The 22,106-nt window shown below is 60.5% G+C and overlaps 1 protein-coding gene across 1 annotated transcript in view; it reads left to right on the top strand.

The window, feature by feature from the left end:
- Tpst2 (tyrosylprotein sulfotransferase 2) overlaps window positions 1–22,106 on the top strand; it is a 41,962-nt gene that overhangs the window by 4,000 nt on the left and 15,856 nt on the right. The window lies entirely within an intron of this gene.

Genomic DNA, 22,106 nt, shown 5'->3' with positions numbered 1-22,106 from the left:
TTGCTGAGTGCCAGGCACTGGCCTAGGCACTTAGGTACAGTCCTGAGATGAAGACTGAGGCACAGAGAGGTTAAGTGATTGGCACAAGGTCACCCAGCTAGGAGGTAGGAGAGAGAGGAGCTGAGCAGCAGGCAGGAGTGTGGAGTCAATCAGGGCCCAACTGTCCCTCCAGATCCCCTTGGAGGCTGGGCAGGGTACTTCCTCCGCTGACCCTCAGTTTCCCTACCTGCTAATTGGGTGGCTTTAGCCTGTGACGTGGTTTTTGTCTGTAATTGAGCCACCTTTCAGACATTTCAAAAGAAAACTTTTGATCTCTCACTTCTGCGGGAACTCAGAGCTTGGTCTGAAGCTGCCCCTGCGGTGTCCTGGGCTCTCCTGGCCCCTGTAGCCCCGCGCCCCACCCTGTCACATGCACGGCCTGATACAGACCTCCAGGCTCTGAGGTGGCCTGGGGCCTGCCTCGTGTCACTGAACAACAGTTCCATTGCTTCACAAACAACTTTTTTTATCACTGATTTTGGTGTCTTCTGTGCTCTGCGGGGCTTCCTGGGGCGCTGGGGTTGTCTGCGACCTCCGGACACGCCTGCCACTCCAAACCCCTCAGGTAGGAGTCTGTCCCCTCCACTCTGGCTCCCACGTCCTGCCTTCCTGGCTCAGGTCCCCACCTAACTCACAGAGATGTTCGGGACCCACCCAGGCCCCTCCACAGTGAGTCTTAGCCAGCGGACGTGCGATCCCCCGGTCCCCCGCCCGTCCAGTGCGACACCGGCCCCTCCCCTGCTCTGTCCTCACAAGCTGCGGGAGGTGTTTGCCACCCACCTCCCCATTTCCCAGAAGCTGAGGCTGGGGCTTCGCGTCAAGCCACTTCCCTGAGGTCACACAGGCCTCTTGGGACGCACTGGGATTCTTGGTGTTTTAGTGTATGTGATGTGGGATTCACTGCTACGTATTCGAACCTGCACACAGTGTGACCGTGTCACTGGGCCACTGCCACTCGCCAGTACTGCCGCCCCGGCCCCTGGCCTCTGCTCTGCTGCGCTCCCCGTGGTCCTCCTGCGACGCCCGCCTTTCCCTTCCTCTTCCTCCCCAGCTTCCAGCAGAGCAGACGCGCGCCCTGGCTCCGAGGTCGGCGTATTGCCCCTAATGCTGCCCTCCAGCCTCCACCGCTTTCCTGCACGTGACGTAGTGCGTGACGTAGTGCGTCGCCTTTGTGGCTGGAACTGCCGAGCGCAGTTATCCGTCCACCCATGGATGGACACCAGGCCGGTCCCGCAGGTTGGCTACCAGGAAGTGCAGCGGGGGAATCCTCAGCCCCTGTCCAGCTCCGGAGGCTGCCTGCCTGCGGGAGCCAGGCGCACGTCCATCCCAGCGCCACGCCACAGTGACCCTGGCTGGGCGCTCACTGCCACGTCCCATGCACCTGGGCGGGGCCGGACACACCAGCCATTCCATCAATGCTTGTTGAATGAGGACGCGTGGCGGGTTTCCGGCCGCAGGCTGGGTGGGATTGAGGAAGCAGCGAGGCCGCAGCCTTCTGGAGTGGTGCCCCGTAGAGGCCTAAATGGCAAGAGCACCACGCTCCTGACCTGAGGTGTTGACCCAGGAAGTTGGGTCCTCAGGCCTCTCAAATCTTCCTGTGCTCACAAAACTCCTGGGACCTTTTATAGTGCAGGTTCTGATCAGCAGGTTTGGAGCCAGGCTGGATTATGTTCCCAGCAGCCCGGTGTCCAAGGACCACGTTTGAAACAGGGACTAGGTTAGAAGTTAATAGGTTTCCATGAATAGGCCAGATCTGGCCCACCTTTTGTTTTTATAAATAAAGTTTTATTGAAACACAGCCATGCTTAATACATTTTCTCTATGGCTGCTTTTGTGCTGCGATAGCACAATGGAATACAGTAGTCTTCCCATCTGTGCTGGTTTCATTTTCTGTGGTTTCAGTTACCCTGTGTCAACCATGGTCTGAAAATACCAAATGGAAAATTCCAGAAGTAAACACTTTGTAAGTTTAAATTAGGCACCCTTCTGAGTAGCATGATGAAAACATGTGCCGTCCAGACCTGAATCACGCCTTTGTCCAGTGTATCCACGCTGTATATGCTGCCTCCCCGACAGTCGCTCAGTAGCCATCTCAGCTCTCAGAGCCACTGTGGGGGACTCAGTGCTCCTGCCCATGTAGCCCTGTTTTTATTGTCAGTTGTGAATCTACTGGGCCTAATTTGTGAACTGGACCTGATCACATGTATGTACAATATAGGATTGGGGACGAGGCACAGCTTCCGGCATCCACTGGGAGTTGTGGAACATGGGCCCCTTACAAATAAGGCAGGGAGCTACTTCCAGCGGGGACCAGCAGCTGCACAAAACTGAAATTATCTGTCATCCGGCCTTACACAGAAAAGGTCTGACAAGCCTTGCTCTGATCATCTCTTAAGTCCCCTCAAGTCATAAAATTTTGTGGCTTGGTGAGTTTTCAGTGGTAGTAAAAATACTAACGACCGCACTCAGTGTCTGAGTGCCTCTTGGGGCTTAGCTCTTCAGGTGTGTTCCTGAGCGCACGGTGGCTCTCTGTTTGCCTTGCACAGGGGACACACCCAGGCTCCTGAAGCTGGGTCACTGGCTCAGAGCCCGAGGTCCAGCGAGTGGCTGGGGCTGATCTGGGCCAGGGCTTCTTATTGGTGTTGGCAGGATCTTCTGGCAGGAACGCTTTTGGAGCCCAGAGAGGGGTCTGTGTCCCGCTGGAGAGCACAGTGCCTTTGGTTTCTTCACCCACCTATTAGCTCATTTAGTCCTCAGATCTCCAGGGAGACTGTGCTGGGAGTTGGGGGCCGTGCTGTGTCCTGAGAAGATGTGGGGGTTGTAATGGGGTCCCAGCCCTGCACCGGGAAGCAGGGAGGCCACCCAGGGAGCTGAGCCCCTTGGGGCCACCGCTGTAAGGATGGGAGGCAATCAGAGAGGGCTTCCTGGAGGAGGCTGCAGCATGTGCCAGGAGGAGGCGGCAAGCAGGGCTCTTCAGGGGGGAGGACACAGGCGCCAGAGTGAGGAGAGGCGAGGCAGTGTGGCCTGGTGGGTTTCGTAGAGTTCATGGTGCCATCTGAGCTGGGCGGCAGGACAGGCGTGGGAACTAGAGGCAGGGAAAGGAAGCCACCACAGAGCCGCTGGTGTCAGGCCAGAGGCTGGGGTTACCCTGGTGGCCGCCCTTGCTGTGGGGCGTGTTAAGACCCAGGAAGTTTTCCTCTCCACCCTCGATGGCCTCCCAGGACGGTCTCCCAGGTGCTGCTGGGTCGGGCGGCTCCTTTCCCTGGAACAGGGCAGCCCGGCTCGGCGGAGGGTGGCTTCCTTGGCGCCCTTTTCTCTAGTGACTTTTTAATTAGGGCGCTTTGTTTTCATTGAAGCCAGGGGGTTACAGTTTCCTTTGAAAATCTTTTTAAAATAGTGAATTCATTTCACAAAACTAAATAAGAGTAAAAAGGCTTTGAGGGGGTCCTCTGCAGGTGGGCGCTTGGGCTCTGTGGAGCCTGCAGGGACCTCGCTCTTGATGTGCCACCCCCGCCCAGGAGCCTGGGGGAGGGGCAGGGCTGTGCCAGCTGCCACCTGGTGGAGCCTGGCGCTGTGGAGGGAGCAGAGCTGGGTCGGGGCCGCCCTGTCCCTCTGGGCCTCCGTCCTGTCCCTGCCTCTCCCCATCTGCATCCCCGACCTTCATCTCCGTCATGCGCTGGCTCTGTCTCCTTCCTCCCACCCGCCCCACTTCCCCTTCCTTTCTCTCACTGGAAACCCGTCCCACTTCCTTTGCTCGGGGTGACATCCTGCCACAGCACCATGCAGTCCCTGGCGGCGTCCAGGATCGGGGTCAGGCACCCCTCGAGGTGTGGGAGGAGGCAGCGTGGCCCAGGCCCAGGTGAAGGCCGGGACCAAGGAGGCCCCGGTTCTGCCTCCCTGTGCCCAGGGGCCTCCTCCCCTCCCGCCAGGGCTCTGGTGGAGGAAGAGGAAGCGTGGGCGCTGCGGGGTTGGTTTGGGGCCCTGGCCCAGCTGCAGCCGGCGGTGTGGCCCTGGGCAGCCTGCGAGCCCCCAGCCCCGTCCCCGGCTGCCTGCAGTCTTTGTTGGCTGGGAAGTTTTGGGGGTGCGAAAACAGGGCGAAAATGGGCTGCAGCTCCTTCCTTTGCAGATGGGAAAGCTGAGGCCCAGAGAGTGCGGTGAGTGGCCGAGGACAGGCCTGCAGCTCTGCAGCCCAGAGCGGAGCCTGGATCCCCCACCCCACCGGTCCTTGGGACCCGGAGTGGTGAGGCAGGGGGTGGGATGTACCTGTGCTTGTCCGGGGAACCCCCTCCTGGGAGGCAGAGAGCGCCACCTGCAGGGCCTGCCAAGCCTCTGGCGCTTCTGCCGCAGAACGCCCCCCCCCCCGCCCCGCCCCGCCCCGCCCCGCCCCGCAGCCTCAGAACGCCCCGCCCCGCCCCGCCCCGCCCCGCCCCGCAGCCTCCACCCCAGTGCGGGGCGCAGCACCTGCCTTTGCAGAAACCTCCTTGGAGATGCGCGGCCGCAGGGTGTGGCGCGGCCAGACGGCAGGTTCAGCACCCTGCCCTGCTGGGAGGTGTCGGCGAGGACTTTCCCTCCCCGGGCCTCAGTCTCCCCGTCTGTGAAGTGGGTGGATAGCAGCTGTCCCCGGAGACCACTTGTGAGGGTTAAATGAGCTCGTGCATTTCAAGTGCCCTATAAGAAGGATTCCCGGCCTGCGGGGCGTCCTTAACTAGCGTGGGGGTCCTCATCCGGCCACCCTGGGTTCAAGTCTAGGTTTTGTCCTTAGGTGTGTGGCACGGCGTGGCCTTTGGCCACTATGATTTATTTGCATCTTCGTTTTAAGTGGACGTTGCGTCCGTGACTTCCTCTCGGTCCTCAGTTTCCTCGCCTATTAAACAGGGACCATCCCGGGACCTTCTGTAGGGTCTCTCTGCACATATGGAGCGCTTCTTGTTTGCAGGACACTGCGGATCCAGCACTGACCGAGAGACCCCGTCCCCACCCTTGGGGAGCTGACTGCAGGGGGAGAAGGTGGTCGTGGGGAGCGCCGGTCATGGTCTGGCCAGTCGGAGGCCTCACCGCCTGTCCTCGGTCTAGCTAGTGCCTGCTGTGAGCTGACCCTGGCTGTTAGGGTGGGAGCGGAGGGGAGGTCGTGCTGGAGCAGGGGGGCCAGCAGGCGCCTGCGGTCAAGCTCAAGGTCGCCTCAGCCAGGTGGCTGGACGCTCCTGGCCCGTACTCTGGGGGCGCTTCCTGGGTGCAGCCTCCTCTGGCCCCTAGGGAGGCGCCTCCTCTCCCGGAGCAAGAGCAGCTAGCGGGCTATCCTGGTGGGCTCAGTCCGAGTAGCGACTCCATTGCTCCGGGCCCAAGGCGAGCCCCAAGGGGTGCCAGTGAGCCCAAGTGGGTCGCCCTGGGGAGGGTCCCGGTGGAGGAGAGCCGCTCGGCTCTTGCTCTTGGGGATCAGAAGCGGAGGGTGGGGAAGGGGCTCCCGGGCACCCGCAGGGACCCTCGCTGGCCTAGAATGCGCGCATTAGGGAGGCTCCTGCGGACCAGGTGACCTGCCTCTGAACATTGCTGTCCTAACAGGGGCCTCGGCCGCCTCATACCTAAACCGGGACACTGACCACCCAGGAGGTCTGGCGCAGGCCCTGCCCAGAGTGGGTGGGAGTGGCTGGGGAAGGACGTCCCACCTGCCGCCTGCCGGTCAGAAGGTGGGCGGCGGCCGGGGGGCTGGGAGCCCCGGTCCTGGTGCGGGAGGCGGGGGCCCTCGGGCAGTCAGCAGGACTCAGGTTTCCTCCCTCCTGCTCTGCTCTCCGCACCCTCTTCACTTAGGCCCAGAGCCCAGGAGAGGAGGTAGCGCGGGCTCCGGGGACATGTGACTGTCCCCTGCCCGCCAGCATCTCTCATGTGCCTCTGGCCTCCTGAGTAGCCAGGCGCCTGGGGGAGTCTCTTCTCGTGTGGGGCGGACCTGGGGGCAGGGTTGACAGGAGGTCGAGGGGTAGGAAGATGGTGGCCTCCAAGTCAGACACCCGAGACCCAGGGCCGGAGGCTGCCTCTCTCTCAGCTTCCTGCCCACAGCACAGGGACCATCCTAGCAACCTGCTCACGGGCGTTACACCTGATTTTTACAGACACCACCGTGGGGCACCCGACGCCTAGGGACGCTCAGTCATTCCCAGCACAGCCGCTTCTGCCTTTCTTGACCCATTTCACAGATGAGGAAACTGAGGCGTGGAGAAGTGAGGGCCTTCCCCATGGCAGCCTGCTTCTTGGCAGTGACCAGGCAGGTCTGCAGATTCGGCTGCCCCGAGAGCCCTGAGCCCGTGGAAGGCAGCTGGCGTCTGCTCTCAGTCTGTCCCTGCCTGCTGCTTCCCGGGACCCCGTGGTGTGTTAAGTGTTCTTATTCTGAGCCGCTCTTGAAATCTTTGAGAATCTTGCTTTCCCTGTTTCCAGGAGGAAATGAGGAGGAAGAGGGTCCGCTGGTTGGTCCGGAGGGGAGATGCATGCCGCAGGAACCTGGGGGCCCCGGGGCTGACAGCTCACCTCTTAGACCCCACCTGAGTCCCGCCCCGCAGCAGTAGGCCCAGAACATCAGAGGGTGGAAACCTAATGCTCTGGCACGGGAGCACTGCACCCAGCCACTGAATGGCACTCCGCCCTGTTCTTGGCCAAGCTCTTGGCCTTTGGCCATGAAAACACCCACAGCAGTGAAGTGGGCGGTCATGTGATCCAGAAAGCCACAACCTGGGGGGAGGAGGAAGCTAGCCAGAGATTTCCTAAGCCAAAGAATATCTGATAACCTTCTGACCCTTTTGTAAAAAATATTCTGGAGTCAGCTTCCTGTGTTGAGACTCAGATCCACTTCCTTGGGGCAGGAGTAGCAGCAGTTAGCTGACCCCAGCCATTGCCCCGATTCTTCAAACAAGACTGAAAATCAATTTTGCTTAGTTTTGTCAGGACCGATGTTTGTGAAAATCAGGCTGAGGCCTGGGAGAAGACCTCAAGTCAGTAAGAGCCTACTATGTGCCTGGATGAGTCAGGCTGTGAGTAGAGGTATCCTAAGTCAAAACAACTTAAGGTAGAAAAGGAAACAGCTTATTAGTTCAGAGAAATGGAAAGTCCAAAAACAGATCACCTTCAGGTATAGCTGTATCCAGGTGCTCCAGTGTATAACTGTCTCAGCTGGGCTGTTTTTGGTGGTGGTTTCATTCTCAGGAATGCTCTCCCCAGCGAGAAGCTGTGGGCTTATAGTTTAGCAGTCTCAGCTGGAGGAGAGCCATTTTCTCAGCCTTTCTTGAAAATTCTGGGACTTACATCTCTCCACTAGGAGTCTTGTGCTCATCTGTGAATGTCTGAACCCTCTAACCAGCCAGGCCTCAGCCACTGCCCCGGGGCACGGGGTCAACCTTCTGGTCACGGGGACTGGAGAGCGTGTCCTCCACAGCAGATTGGCAGAGGCCCACAGCATTGGTGGTAGGAACGAAGAACCAGGCCGGCTTTCTTCTCTGGCGCAGACGGCAGCGGCAGGAGCTGGCACCGACGAAGGCTTTGTCCCACTCCAATGTGCTGTCACGGGTTTCGGTGTATTCAGCTGCTCTCCCATGGCACCGACAAGGAAAATGAGGCCCAGAGAGGTTAAGTGTTTTGCCTAAGGTCACAAAGCTCAGGTGGGGAATTCAATCTCAGGTCTCTTTTTCCATAAAACCTATTCTCTTTTCCCCTCGCCCTCATGCAAGGAAGCTATGAATCAGTGAGGCAGACTCAGAAAGTACAAGATGAGTGCCCGTGGGCGTCCAAAGGAAGGAACACGAGCAAAGGGACCGCACAGCCCACGGCCCATGAGACTTGCGGTCAAGGGAAGCCAAGGGCAGGCACGGGGGACCGAGACTCCGGCAGGGTTGCTTGATCTAGCTGGGGTCACGGGAGGCTTCCTGAAGAAGATGAGGCTTGAGGAGACAGCAGGCACCCCGAGATAAGGCTGGGGGGAGGGTATGTACAGCTCATTGGGACTCCTGATTGGCAGAGATGGAAACCCAGCTTCCGTGGAACTCAGCTCATTTGTTGGTTCCCGTATTAAAACATCCGGGGACTGTGTCAGGCATGGCTGGATCCAGAGGCCCAGCCAGCATCGGGGTTTCTGTCTCCGTCTCCCGGCTCTGCCTCCTGGCCTGGCTTTGTTCTGAGGCTGGAGCTGCAGGTGCTGATTGGAGCTGGCCCTACGTCTCCAGTTCTGTCACCTTCTCCGCCACCCCACAGGCCTTCAGGCCGTACACAGCCCTCCTGAGCCAGGGATGGAGGGCCTGCTTGGCCAGGCCCAGGTCACCTGGAGTCCAGAGTGGACTGAGGGCAGGGTAGGAAGAGCTGGAGGCTTGGAGCAGGTCCTCAGGCTGCGCACACGCCGTGGTCCTGGGCCCTAACAAGCCACACGGGCAGCTCCCTGTGGGGCCTGCAGGGACGGGACGGTCCTGAGGGGGCGGGAGCCACGGAGGACATGACTGGTGTTCACGAGGTCACCCACGCCGGCTGCTCACTGAGGATTCGGGGAGAATCAGGGAGGCCAGTGAGGAGTCAGTGGCCAGGGACCAGGGCTGGGGGGGTAAGATGGGGGTGCGGGCGGCCTCCAGTGGGGGTTACTGCCTCCAGTGCTGCTGAGACATTTCTGCACGTGCCTTTGGGTGCAATCACTGGATCATTGAGCATCTGCACGTTCGGCGTTTGCCAAAGAATTTTCCAAAGGGATCGTGCCAGGTTTTACCCTCCCGCCAGCAAAGCTTGAAAGTTCTGGTTTCATCACCCCTTGCCAGCAATTGCTATTGTGATATTTTATATTGTTTTAGTTATTCAGATGTATAGATCCCACCAGGTGCTTCTGATTTATTTCCCTGGTGGATAATGAGATCAGACACCCTTTCTCATGCTTATTGACCATTTGGATAACCTCCTTTAGGAAGAATTTCTTCAGAATAGCCCAATTGTATAGTGCCCTGCCTGCCCTTTTTATTGATTCCACAGAACTCTTTATATATTGTGGACACAAATACCTTGTTAGATATGTACTGTGTATATCCTTTTTCCTGTGGCATTTCATTATGATCATTAAAAGAAGGAACTAGGGATTTTGAACTGCAGAATGACTGACTGGAACACAAGGCAAGCCCCTCTCCTGTGTGGGCCTCAGTTTCCCTCGAAACCCCACAGGGTGCTAGCCCATTGCCTGGAGTGTAAACAGACCTGCCACATTTATTAGCACCTTTGCTGATATGAGAAAGCCTTGAACTAAAGATGGACACAACTGGCCCCAGGCAGCTGTTCAATCTGCCATTCCTGTTTCTCAGGTCAATTCTGCGAAGATCTATTAAGTACCTGCTGTATACCTGTGTTGAAGCTAGGCTTTGAGCATCCAGTAGTTCCTACGCTTGAAGGGAGCTGTACCAGGATGGGTGCAGGTGCTCTGGGAGCCCAGGGGAAGCCCCGACCAGGCAGGGCATGAAGAAGGCTCCCTGGGGAGCTGGCGCACAGTGGGGCAGCACTCTTCTGCCGGGCACGGGCTCGGGCATCCCTGTGCATCATGCACTGGGTGGGCACCTGCAGGTGAGAGATGGGCCTACCTCCCTGCCCGCCTATCAGTGGATCCTGGCAGGGCTGATGGTGACCAGTACACACTTGGCATTGCCTGGGGACATTTTTGGCTCTTGCATCCGGGGAGGGGCTGCTGACCACTGGTGGGTGGGAGCCTAAGATGCTGCTGGACTCATTGTCCTGCGTGGGATCATCTCTGCCTCCAAGGATGAGCCAGCCCAGCTGTCTGGTGCAGAGGCTCAGGAACCCTGAGATGGTCAACGAGGTCACGGGGAGCCCTGCCTGTCCTGCAGGAGCCCCCACTACCCACAAGGCCTTGCAGAGTGGCCAGGGACTGAGGAACTGAGTTTAAAACCTTAAAGTTTGAAACAGAGACTCGGGTCCATTCTTGGAAGCCTTTTAAGCAAGCATGGGACCATGTGAGTGACTGAGGACACTTTGAACCAAGTCCTCAGGCATCTAAGAATCCATCAGGTGTTTCCACCAAAGACTCAGCCTCCAAACTGAGATGTGCAGAGAGCAGCTCTAGCTCAGATTTCAAAGCTGTACTTAAAAACTTTAAAAGTAAGATAGCTCAATAATATTTGATTAGTGATAATAAATATATATATATTGGGGGGTACCAGAGGTTGAACTCAGGGGCACTCGACCGCTGAGCCACCCCCCCAGCCCTATTTTGTATTTTATTTAGAGACAGGGTCTCACTGAGTTGCTCAGGGCCTCGCTGTTGCTGAGGCTGGCTTTGAACTGGCGATCCTCCTGCCTCAGCCTCCTGAGCTGCTAGGAAGACAGGCGTGCGCCACCGGGCCTGGCTGATAAATGATAGTAATTTTGTGTGTTGGGTTCAAAACCCAAAGTTAGGTCGACTGCTTTCATGTAGCTGCTGGCAAGTCGAGACCTGTGGTGGATTTCTGTTGCCTGGTGCTTTTGCAGCTGGGGAAGGAGCTAGGACCTCATGGAAGGTTCTGGCAGGGAAGGTCATAGTAGGGTCTCTGGTAGGTGGGGCTCGTCGGGTCATAGGAGAGAGGGTGACCCAGAAAGTCTGAGCAGTGGCCACTGAGAAAATTCCTGCTGCTCCCTCGGTGAGCAGCCCACCAGCGCCTGGGGGAAGGAGGAGACTTTGCCTTTGGCAGCTCAGCACAGGCTGGCCTGTCCTTTAAAATGTCCTCATAGTCAGCAGCCAACGGGGGAGAACTTGGGCACTGCCAGCTTCCAGACTGCCCAGCTTGAACCCGCTGCTGCTCCCTACTTAGGTTCAAGTGCCCTCTTCCTGTCCAGGCCTGCTCTCAGTTACTTCCCAGCTGTGTGACCTTGAACAAGGGTCTTTCCCTCTCTGGGGGTTTGCTGGGCCTTCTCCCATGTTGCTTGTGGTGCTTGGAAAGAGCCACAGGTACCAGGTGTTTCCGGGCTGGGTTTTGCTTTCGGGGAAGCGTGATGGAGCCCAGCTGTGGGAAAGCATGTGCTACTTTCAGTGTGCAGGGACTTCCCCTCTCTAATTTCTGTGTCCCAGTTTCATTGCTGAGGAAGCTGAGGCTCAGAGAGGTGAGGCAGCTTGCCCAGGGTCACACAGCTCTGCGGCAGAGGTCAGATGAGTTACGCTGACTGGTGGTTCTGAGGCCACCCGTCCCACAGCCACGTCTCTGCAGGTTAGTCATAGCCAGATCCCGGGAGCCTCTATGAGCCTCAGTTTCCTCATCTGTGTGCTGATCCAGCCTCCCTGTGAGGCTGCAGAACATGAGCCAGGCGATCCGTCGACTGAGCCACGTGTGAGTTGGCACTTCTGTCCTCTGCAGGAGTACCAGGGGCATTTTCCAGGAGAGGAGACTGAGGCTCGGGTGTGCAGCCGCGACGGCATGCCTGCCCCTGGCTGGGAGCCCCGTCCCCGCAGCGGACTGTGGGGCCTGGCTGCGTCCCTGTGCCCAGCCGGGCCTTCTTCCTGCTTGACTGGACACGAGCAGGCAGGGGGCGGCCAGGGCAATGGCAGGCCCTCCTTCCCTGGCCAGGGAGCTGCCCCTTTCCACCTCCTGGCCCCAAGCGGCTCTGGCTGCGGAGGAGCCGGGCAGGAAGTGGCAGGGAGACGCGGCGCGGGGGCGGCCTTCGAGGTCCCTGGCCCTTGGCGCTGGCTGCCCAGACGCGGCGCGCAGCCTGCACCTCCACCTCGGGAAAATGAGAGGAGACGCCAGCCTGGCGGGCGCAGCAACCCCAGACCACGCCAAGTGGGTGCCCGGGGCTCACGCACTGCCGCCGGAGGGACTGGGCGGGTGTGCGCGCTGGCAGGGCCCCAAGTGCCAGGGGACATGTCCCATGGCTCTGCAGAAGGGGCCACGGGTGCGGGGGTGCCGAATCTTTCTAGCGCTTCCAGGACGAACCTGGCAATCCCTGAAGCGACTGTCACCTGCTGCACAGGGGCAAGGCCCAGGGCATCTGTCACCCGGGGCAAGAGAGGTGACAGGCGTGTCCTTGCGCCAAAGGTGAAAGCGCAGGTGTCCTTTGGGAAGCTCTGTCTAGGTGAAGCGCGCGCGTCCCTGCGGAGGTGCCGGGAAGCAGAGCTGCGGAGCGAGGGCGCGCATGCGCGCCAGTACCCTCTGGGCACAGGGCTCTGCCTGGCCTGGGGTCAGCGACACCGAGTAGGTGCTTGGCGGTGTGTGCTGCCTAACGGGGCAGGGGTGCTGGCTTGGAAAGGGACAGATCCCCACCAGTGGAGCCCTGCAGAAGGGTGGGGGTGGCAAGAGGGTCCTAAGCAAGGAGCACTCGTGTGCGCGCGTGCTGCGGCCTTGAACCCCTGGAGAAGCAGGAGTGGGGCCCCGCCCACTCTGCAGAGACGTCGCTGCGATGAGACGCGGGCCTTCGGTCCCTCGCTCTTCTTAGATGGACGGTTCTTGTAACGGGGTTGATCGACCGAGGTACAGTTTTGGACGAGCAGCCGTGGGAGGACTGGTTTCCAGAGGAGTTGGTGCAGCGACCCCCTGGCGTTCAGCGCAGGCCTGGCTCCTGGGCCACTCAACTCCGAGAAGCCATTGCTATTTTATCGGGGTGCATCTTTCCAGCAGCCCCGAAGCCTAGAGGCAGTGAAGACCCTCTTTGCATATGAGCAGACTGGAGCTCAGAGACTGCAGGGACTTTCCCAAGGCCACACAGCAAACTAGAAGCCAGGCTTGAAGTTAGTCTTCATGACTCTGCCTCTTCCGCCCTGTGGCCCCTTCCAGGCTCCTGGGCCTCCTGGTCGCCCCAGCTTGTTGCCTGCTTGGCATTCACAGCCTGGCACCCAAGAAGCAGCAGGCGGGGGTGGAGCTGCGGCTGTGCCCAGCGGCACTGGGAGGAAGGCCAGGGACCGGGAGCCGCGAGGGAGGCCTTGGCAGAGCTGCGCGTAGGTGGGCCCTGGCTACCAGCCTCATGGCGCTCCGCTGCTGCCCAAGCGCCTGTGGCGGCCTCGGCTCCCCCGTACCCGAATCTCGACCTTCCTCCTCGTGCCTCTGGGTTGGCCTTGTCTGTCCTACGAAGGACAGTCCTCGAGAGCTGAATCTAAGCACAGTTCACCCTCCCTCACCACACGCGCTGATTTGGGAATGTTTGCCGAGGCCCTAGTGGTTGAGCACCCCGAGCCAGAACTCGAAATGCCCCAAAACTCAGAACTCCCTACCCCGGGTCAGGGCCCAGGTTTCCTGTGACTGATGGTCAGGTTGTATCAGGGACCTTCCGCCTGGGCTGGCAGTAGTGACCGTGACGAAGGTGACAGGACAGGGTGCCGCCCATTCGCCTGGCAGTCCGGGCAGCTCTGCCGGCCAGGATGTCTATTCCGGCCTTACCAAAGCCACACGGCGCTGCTGCTGCTGCTGCTGGTTCCCATTTCACAGATGAGAAAACCGAGGCCCGCAGAGGTCAAGGTCCCTTCCAGGGTCCCCTTGCTCGCCGCCCAGCAGGATCTGTGGTGACTGTCCAGCACGTGCTGCCTGAGCTGGTCAGGAGCGTCAGCCAGTGCACTGTCGGTGACAGGAGGACCCCGGGCCTGTGGCCTTGCCGGCTCCCCCTCCAGGCCCTGGAGCCGCGCGGCCCTTCTAGAAGCACCTCCATTTCTTTGCCGGTTCTTTGATTTCACACCTTGTCTCGCCTGTGAATGGGCAGGAGACCGAGGGCCCAGGCGGGCGCGGCAGGAAGCCCTGGCGTGCCTGTAGGTGCTTCTCCCGGGCCTGTGGGTGCTTCTCCCGGGCCTGTAGGTGCTTCTCCCGGGCCTGCAGGTGCTTCTCCCGGGCCTGCAGGTGCTTCTCCCGGGCCTGTAGGTGCTTCTCCCGGGCCTGTAGGTGCTTCTCCCGGGCCTGTAGGTGCTTCTCCTGGGCTTTTGGTCCCCACATGAGTAACGGGACCAGAGCCGCTTGCCACCTGGCGCCTTATCCTGGCATCTTGCGGTTACGGCTCCTTTCATCTCATGGTCCTATCTGGTTCCGTCAGAGTCGCAGGCGGAACGTGTAAGCAGCGGCTAATTAGGGGAGAGGAGGGTTAGGAGCTGGCAGCTACCCGGCCTCCTCTGCCAAGCCCCGCCCTGCCCTGGCTCGGGCCACGCCGCCAACCTCAGAGGCAGGCGGGTTAGCCCGTTTTACAGACGGGAAAACCGAGGCTGCTGGAGTCCACTGGCGGAACCCTCCTGGCCACTTCTCAGCCCTTGACCTGTGCCCCCAGGCGCCAGGCCGTGTGGCTGAGGAGCTCCGCCTGCAGGATTTTGCTGGAACCGCCCAGGGGGAGTCCAGACTGACTCAGCCAGGTGGTCCCGAGTCCTCTCCAGGGGGAAGGGCACAGTGGGACACTGGGGTGCTGGGGACACTGGGGACAGGGTATGTAGCTGCCCGCAGCTGCCAACCTGAGCCACCAAGCCCAGTGAATAGCTGTGTGAAGTGGATTCCGTTTCCAGGGGCCACACTGCTTCCAGCATGGGGTCACCTGCATCTCGGGAGTCCCGGGCAGCGGGCGTGTGGGAGCACCAGGCCACACCTGTCGGGGACGTGGTGTGGCCAGGACCTCCTGCGCACTTGGGACATGGGGTCGTGCCACCTCCATCCTCCTGTCAGCAAGAGGCCATGCTCTGGGGGGTGGCCCTCCCTGGACAGCCTGGGGCCGGGGGCGAGGCTGAGGGCTGGAGCGCTTACCCCGCATGCTCGGCCCTGGGCTCCATCCTAGCACCTCAGGCGCGTGCGCGCGGGGGTGGGGGGCAGTTCAGGTGTCAAACCAGAGACGGTTCTAGCTGCTGAGGTGGGCGCGACCCTGAGGGGAGATGGAGCCAGGCTCCCCTGAAAGCCGTGTCAGCTGCACAGCCAGGAGCAGCAGAGACGGACCCACTCCACGGCCCCCGACTCTCCCTGTGCTCACTCCCTCCTCACCACCTGCCTCAGTGGGTGCTTCAAATGGAGCTCTGTGGGGAGGTGATGCCTGGTGTATACAGTCAGTGCTCAGTAAATGCTCATCGCAAAGTAGAAGCTGCAGTGGGGTTGCCCTGGGCCCGTCCAGGCAGAATGGCTGACAGCGAAGGAACCTGCTTCTGTCGAGCCACGTGGGTCTCCTATGTGGACCTCGTGCCCAGGAGGCCCCCAGGAGCCCCTGCTGTCGGGGCTGCGGGGCTTGTGGCAGGTCGCATGTCAATCATACCTCAAGACTGAGTTCATACAGAACAAGTGAACTGTACACAAATCTCCATGATGAGCCATGCAGCAGCATGTCAGATACCGGCAGGAGCAGCGGGCCTGGTCCCTCTCCCTTCTACAGGAGACTCAGAGCTTGGCACCGCACCGCCATATGTTCTCTGGAAAGGCAGAATTTCCCTGGGGTACCTTGGCACACCCCTGTAATCCCAGCGGCTCGGGAGGCTGAGGCAAGAGGATTGCAAGTCGGAGGCCAGCCTCCACAACTTAGTGAGGCCCTAGGCAGCTCAATGAGACCCTGTCTCTAAATAAAACATAAAAAAGGGCTGGGGATGCAGCTCAGGAGCTAAGCACCCTGGTTTCAGTCCCTCCCACAAAAAAAATTGGATTTTTCTCTTTATCATGGGACTTTTGGCACTAATCTAAAAAGATCCCATTAAACATGATTGATCTTGGTTCCTGAGTTTACCCACGCCCCCTTAAGTCTCCTGCTCCAGGACAGCTCCTTGTGCCCCCAGCCCAGCTCCTTCCTCTCCCTGGCCATTCTGTCCCTTCCCCACTTGAGGGCATCTGCCCATTGACAGGCCGGCGCGGTCCACCCCAGAGGGGCTGAGCTGTTCACCCAGCAGTCGAGTCACTGAGACCCAGGGTGGACGTGGTACTGCAGGGGTCCTGGGGCAGAGGCAGGAGCACACCCAAGCCGCTGACCCCCACCCGGGCTCTGTCCACTGTTGACGGGTTGAGACGTGGAGCCTCCTTCCGCTTCCCCAGGGGCCGTGTATATGGGATCTGTGGCCAAGGTCACCCTCACTGTGGTCCCTGCTGTCCTGTGAACACCCAGGGCCACTTGCTGGCGTGCGACAGAGCTTGGGTGGCCGGGTGTGCCCTGCACGATCGCTGTCACCAGCTACATTGGCTTCTACAGTAAAGCTGGGCCAGCTCAGTCCGCCACCCGGCACTCCACGCCAATCCTACCACTTTCTTGTTTCTGTCCCGGGATGGAACCCAGGGCGCTTAGCCCCGGAGCCACGTCCCAGCCTTGTTTATATTTCATTGAGAGACAGGGTCTCACTGAGTTGCGTAGCGCCTCGCTAAGCTGCTGAGGCTGGCCTCCAACTTGCGATCCTCCTGCCTCAGCCTCTGGAGCCCCTACCACTCTTGAGTGTGTGGTGGGGGTTGGGAAGAGCAGTAGTGGGCTGGCAGACGAGGCTGGGCCACAGCTCCTGACCCCAAGGGAGGCTGCAGGCCTTGCGTCCACAGTGGAATTGGGTCCCTGCAGGGGTTGCTAATCAGGGGCCCAGGAACGAGGGCAGGGAAAGTCGCACCTTCACTGTAGGTGGCCCATGGCAGTGGCAGGCCGACCCCTGTGTCCCCTGTGCCGCGTCTCCATTGCTGCAGTTCCTGGACTTGCCCCAGACCTTGGTCTTTGCTGCTTCAATGGAGGGCCTGTGGGCCGCTGTCCCCAGCCTTTCCTGTGGCTCTGTCCTCAGCCAGTCCGCTCCGCTGACTCCCTCCTCCTCCTTCATTTAAAGATGGACTCAGGGAAGGAGCCTGCGGGTGTCCCAGGCAGCCAGACGCTCTGTGGCACCAAAGGTCACAGAATCTTTAGGCTCGGGCGCAGGTGCCCCTCGGGAGCCTCGGGCTGCCCCCAGCTCCGGCTCTGGCTCTGGGTCTCTTACTGGTGACCTGGTGGGGGAGGTGAGCCGTGCAGCGGTCTGTCTGTCCGCCGGGTGTCACCTGGTGCTCTGGACAGGACTTGGCAGTGCTGCTCTGTGTCCCCCACCCCCCACCACCCACACGCCCGCCCCGCTCTGCTCGCTCCCCGGGGGCAGGACCGTCAGGGCGAGCTCTGTACTCAGTGGTAGCTGACGTCACTGGGCTCGTGCTGGGGCCAGCCTCCTGAGGGCTTGACCAGGCAGCTGCTGTCTTCACACTCATCTTGGAACAGGCTCAGAGAGGGGAAGTCACTGGCTCAGGGTCACACAGCCAGTGGACAGTCAAGCCAAGGACACACCGAGTCTGTCCAAGGTTGGGACGCGTACTCTTGACCCTCCTAAGACAGGGCAGTAGCCTTTCCCAAGGCCAGCCTTGGGGGTGCCAGGTGAGTAGACCTCGAATGCCGGGTTCAGGTCCCTGAGAGGCACGTCATACGGGAGGGGAAGGGCGCACCCACAGACCCCTGGTCCCACCTCGGTCTTCTAAATCAGAACACTGTCGCACGTAATGGTGGGGCGTGTTTTGGTAAGAGGACTGCTGACTTATTTGTCGTGCACAGATCAAAGAGCTGCTTGTACTGACCTGCGTGGTGTGGGGTGGGTCAGTCTGTCAACGTGGTCTCACCTCACCGTGCGGTCAAGACCAGTGCCTGGTCAACCCAGCAACTTGGGAGGCTGAAGCAGGAGGATGGCGAGTTCAAGGCCAGCCTCAGCAACAGCGAAGCCCTGAGCAACTCAGTGAGACCCTGTCTCTAAATAAAATATGAAATAGGGCTGGGATGTGGCTCAGTGGTCAAGAGTCCCTGAGTTCAACCCCTGGTGCCGAAAAAAGAGAGAGGAAGCGCTGGAGGAAGCCTGCACACTGTTTCACCCCAAACTTGGTTTTAGTAAGCAGAAGGACTCCATCAAAATCATGGTCAGACGCCTAGCAGGGGAGACGTAAGCTGGGATCACAGTCGATCACTTGTCAGCATCATCAAGCATCATGCGCTGTGCGTGAGTTTATGGGCCACGCTTTTGTTTTAGTTTGTTACTGTATTTTATTTTGGCACTGGGAATTGAACCACTGAGCTGCACCCCAGCCTTTTAAAAATTTTCGAGACAGTGTCCTGCTCTTGGCCTCAAACTCGTCATCCTCCTGCCTCAGCCTCCCGAGTCGCTGGGATCACATGCTGTGACGTTGCAGTGGCCAGGACGGGTGGCCGATGAACTCGGCTCCCCCCTGGGCTCACAGACCACTCCGCCGCGTCTGTGCTCTGCTGTTGGGTCTCTGAACTCCGTTGTGGACCGAAATGCCCTTGTATTTGGGGCAGGCGCGGGGAATCGGCCTCTCTGCCATCCGGGGCCCCCGAAGCACAGTGACACGTCAGAATCCCCTTAGAGGGAAGGGACCAGTGCCACCTAACGGCACTCCATGGGGTGGTCGGGCACCATGCGCTCAGGGTGTCCCCTGGCATTCCAGACAGGACCTGGCACGGGGCTGCTCCAGAGCCAGGACGCAGGCCAGGTGTGGGGCTCCTCCAGGGCTCAGTACCCGCTCCCTGGCGTGGAGTGGAGATAGGGTCCCGCGGCGGGAGGTGGGGCACAGGACGCCCTGGCCGTTTCCCGCTTGCCTAGTTCCCTAGGCAGAAGAGTCCTGTTCCTCTCTGGGAAGCCCCATGGGGGCCGTCCAGGCACTAGGCAAAGCTGGGGGCCTGAGGCAGCCCCTGCCCGGGGCAAACAGCATCTGCATCTGCGTGGGGTGGGGGGCTGGGGACGCGCCTCGGAGCTTGGGCCCCGGTACCAGGCAGAGCCCTTAGCAGCTGTGTGACCTCTGACAAAGTGCTTCACCTCTCTGAGCCTCAGTGTGCCCTGTGGTTTCGTCAGCACCGAAACATGCAAGACTTCCCAGCGGACTTAGCGACAGAGGACAGGGTGTCGGAGAGCCCCCTGTGCGTGTGTGGGCTTGTTTTCTGGAATTCTCCCTGATTCTTATTCACTCAAAGCTGGCCGCCTGAATCCTCCTGCTGGTCCTTCTGAGACCCACCCAGATCTCAGTCCCAGCTCCCGCGTCAGCCTGCGCTGGGCCTGTGTTGCCAATGGCTGTCCACGCCGCCGCGGCCTGGGGAGTTGACCAGTGACAGCCCTCTGGGGTGGAGTCGCTTCCCTGGAACGCAGCCCCACGTGTGCCGAGTGGAGGGTGGAGCAGGTGTCCCCTCCAGTCCTCGCCTGTGTGACGCCGGGAGGTCAGATGCCGACACTGTTGTGCGTGGACCCTGCCAGGCCCGAGGAAGCGTTGCTGGGGGAGAGGTGGAGGCTGGGCGCCCCAGACTCCCCAGATGCAGCCTGAGTGAAGGAGCCCAGGTGTGATCTGCTCCTCATGCCCCCAGAGGGAGGCGGGTGGCACTGGGACCTGCTTTGAACCGTGCAGAGCCATGGGGGAGAGTCAGGTTCAGGAGGAGGGCTCTCTCCCTGGCTTCCCAACCAGGCTGCTGTGTGGCCTTGGGCAGGTTGTCTTACCTCTCTGAGCTCCAGGAAGTGGATGGTTAATGAGGGAGGGTCAGATGAAGTCATGGGGGGGGGGGGGTTAAGGAAAAACTATAATGATGGAGGGGAACCCCTGGTCAGCACCCGGCATGCAGCCGGTGCTCAGAAGTGAGCTAAGACCTTTGGCAGCAGACGGGCCGCCCCCTCCCCCATTCCCCAGACCTCGGGATCACTGTCCCCTTCCTCCCGCACCCTTGGAGTCAGAGGTCTCCGGTGCTCAGGGGCGTCCCCGCCCTGCACCGAGGCTGGGGGCCGGCGGGTGGGAGGCCGTGGCGTCACCATGGCAATGGGAAGTTTGGGAGCCCGGGGGGCGGGGCTGCGGGCCGGGCGTTTTGGGCAGCGGTGGCCTGCGTTCTCAGCGGGCCCTGGGCCCTGGGGCCAGCGGTAGCAACTCAGAAAGTCGCAGTGAGTTCCAGCGAGTCCTTGCGCCCCTTCGCCCCCGGGGAGTGCGCGCTCCCGTGCGCATGTCCTCCGAGCCCCGCCGCCCCTGGAGTGGGGGCGCCTGCAGGGAGCCGCCCCCTGGCCTGTCCCACCAGCAGGAGCAGAGGCGGCACGTCGTGGGCGTTCCGCCAGCGCTGTGGGAGGGGCGCCTCGGGGTCTCGGCCTCCAGGAGCCTCTCGCCTCCGCCATCTCCAGGGCCCCCACCCTCCCCTGCTGTCCCCCACCCAGAACAGTGACGCCAAATCACGGATGGCCTCTCGGAGGCAGGGCTTCTTCTAATCACATCCATCATCCCCTGGAGTTGACCTCCTCACTTGTCAAACGGGGATGAACCTGTGCGCGTCGCAGGCTCCTGCATGGACAGCGCTCCTGTGTGGCCCCGCCTTCTCCTCTCCCAGCACCCCCGGGAGCCGAGCTCCTCCTGGCACTGGCCACGTTAGTGCCCTGAAGCCACGTGTACACCTCCTAGGAGGTATCGTCATCCCCATGTCACAGATGAGGAAACAGGCTCAGAGAGGTTAAGACATGTGCCAGGGACACACAGCTAGAGACCAAGATTTGGTGCGAAATACACAGCGGTGCTTAATAAATGCTGGCCGCTATTACTGATGTCCTATCAGAAGAGGAGGGCTCGTTGGCCCCCAGCCCTGCCTGTCACTCGTCCTGTGTGAGCACTGTCCAACAGAACCTGCAGTGACGGGGACACCCCAGAGCCAGGTCAGCAGCCTCTAAATGCCCTACGTGACTCTTGGGTTGTGGCTCTGGATGGTTTGCTTCCAGGCTGCGACTGCAGTCTCCTCTGCTCCCTCTGCCTCCCTCCCCTCCCCGTGACAAAGCGTCTGGCTGTCCCTGGGCACCGTGGGGCCCTGGTTCCAGGACACCCGCCTCGCCGTCGCCGTCGATGCCCGCGCCTGCCGGGGCTCAGTCAGGCTCCTGCGCCCCTGGGCACACCCCGGAGCCACCTCTCCGCCACTTCGGACACGGGCCATCAAAGCCAGGCCACACCCCACGCTGCCTTCCTAGGGGACCCCGCCGTGCTCCTGCAGGCCCGATCCGTTCTTCCAGTTCTCCACCAGGGTCGGTTGAGTCTGGGGATGCGGAACCCGCCACTGGGGCGCTGACTGCAGACCACGCTTGGCTGGCTGCGGCTTGGGCACCTGGTGGGGGACACCCACTCCAGCCCTGTGCAGTCCTGTGGAGTGGCCACTGCCACCGCGGCTCTGGCCACCGGAACGTGGCCCGGGCAAGCCAGCAGCCGAGGCGACCTTCTGCTCCTTCCGGCGGGACCTGGATTTCAGTTCCTCAGGGCTGCTGGGGGGACCTGGGGCTCCGCATCCCTGAAGGTCCCCGGCTCTGGGCCAGCCATCGGGGGAGGGTGGTGGCCGTAGGAACCCCCGCTGGCAGGCACTGTGGCTCCCGGCATCTCAAGGGCCTGTGCCCTCGCCCCGGAAGAGCCTCAGGTGCGCAGCCCTGGTTGGTTTTCTTTGTTCCCGGAGGGCAGGCCGGGATCCCAGGGCGGAGGGCCTGGCCTGAGCCTCTGTAGCGGGCGCGGAGGGGCAGGGGCTGGTGGCTCTGCGGGAATCCCCTTCTCTGTTGGTGCTAAATGTACTCACTGAGCTGGTGCTTCAGGAATAGGGGAAATGACAGCTAGGACAGAGGGAGGACAGGGAGGTGCCAAGAGTGACTTCCAGTTTCTCCTGGCGGGGGTACGAGGGGTTGAACCCAGGGGCACTCGACCCCTGAGCCACCTCCCCAGCCCTATTTTGTATTTTATTTAGAGACAGAGTCTCACCTAGTTGCTTAGCACCTTGCTTTTGCTGAGGTTGGCCTCCAAGTTGCCATCCTCCTGCCTCGGCCTCCTGAGCCACTGGGATTCCAGGATGTGCCTCCGTGCAGGGCTTCAGCCTATTTATTTCTGTTAAGACACTTTTCTCATCATCCTTGCTGATGTTTGTAAGTGCTTGCTACTATCTCACCTGAGCTTCCCAAGAGCCCTTTTACAGAATAGAAAAGCGGAGGCTCTGAGGAGGCATAATCTGCTCAGTCCAGGAGCCGTCCAGCTGGAAATCACCCCGCCCCCAGAACAGAACTGAGGGCAGAACTTGAACCCCAGACTCAGTCTGGAAAGAGATTTCCCTCCTGGCCCGTCTGTTCACTGGGGGTGGGAGAGAATTGGACTAAAAATTCTCCCATCCTGAGGGGTCGG

The sequence above is a fragment of the Sciurus carolinensis genome, chromosome 8 (genome assembly GCF_902686445.1).
Source record: "Sciurus carolinensis chromosome 8, mSciCar1.2, whole genome shotgun sequence".
Lineage (NCBI taxonomy): Eukaryota > Metazoa > Chordata > Mammalia > Rodentia > Sciuridae > Sciurus > Sciurus carolinensis.
This window is presented reverse-complemented; position numbering and strand designations above follow the sequence as displayed.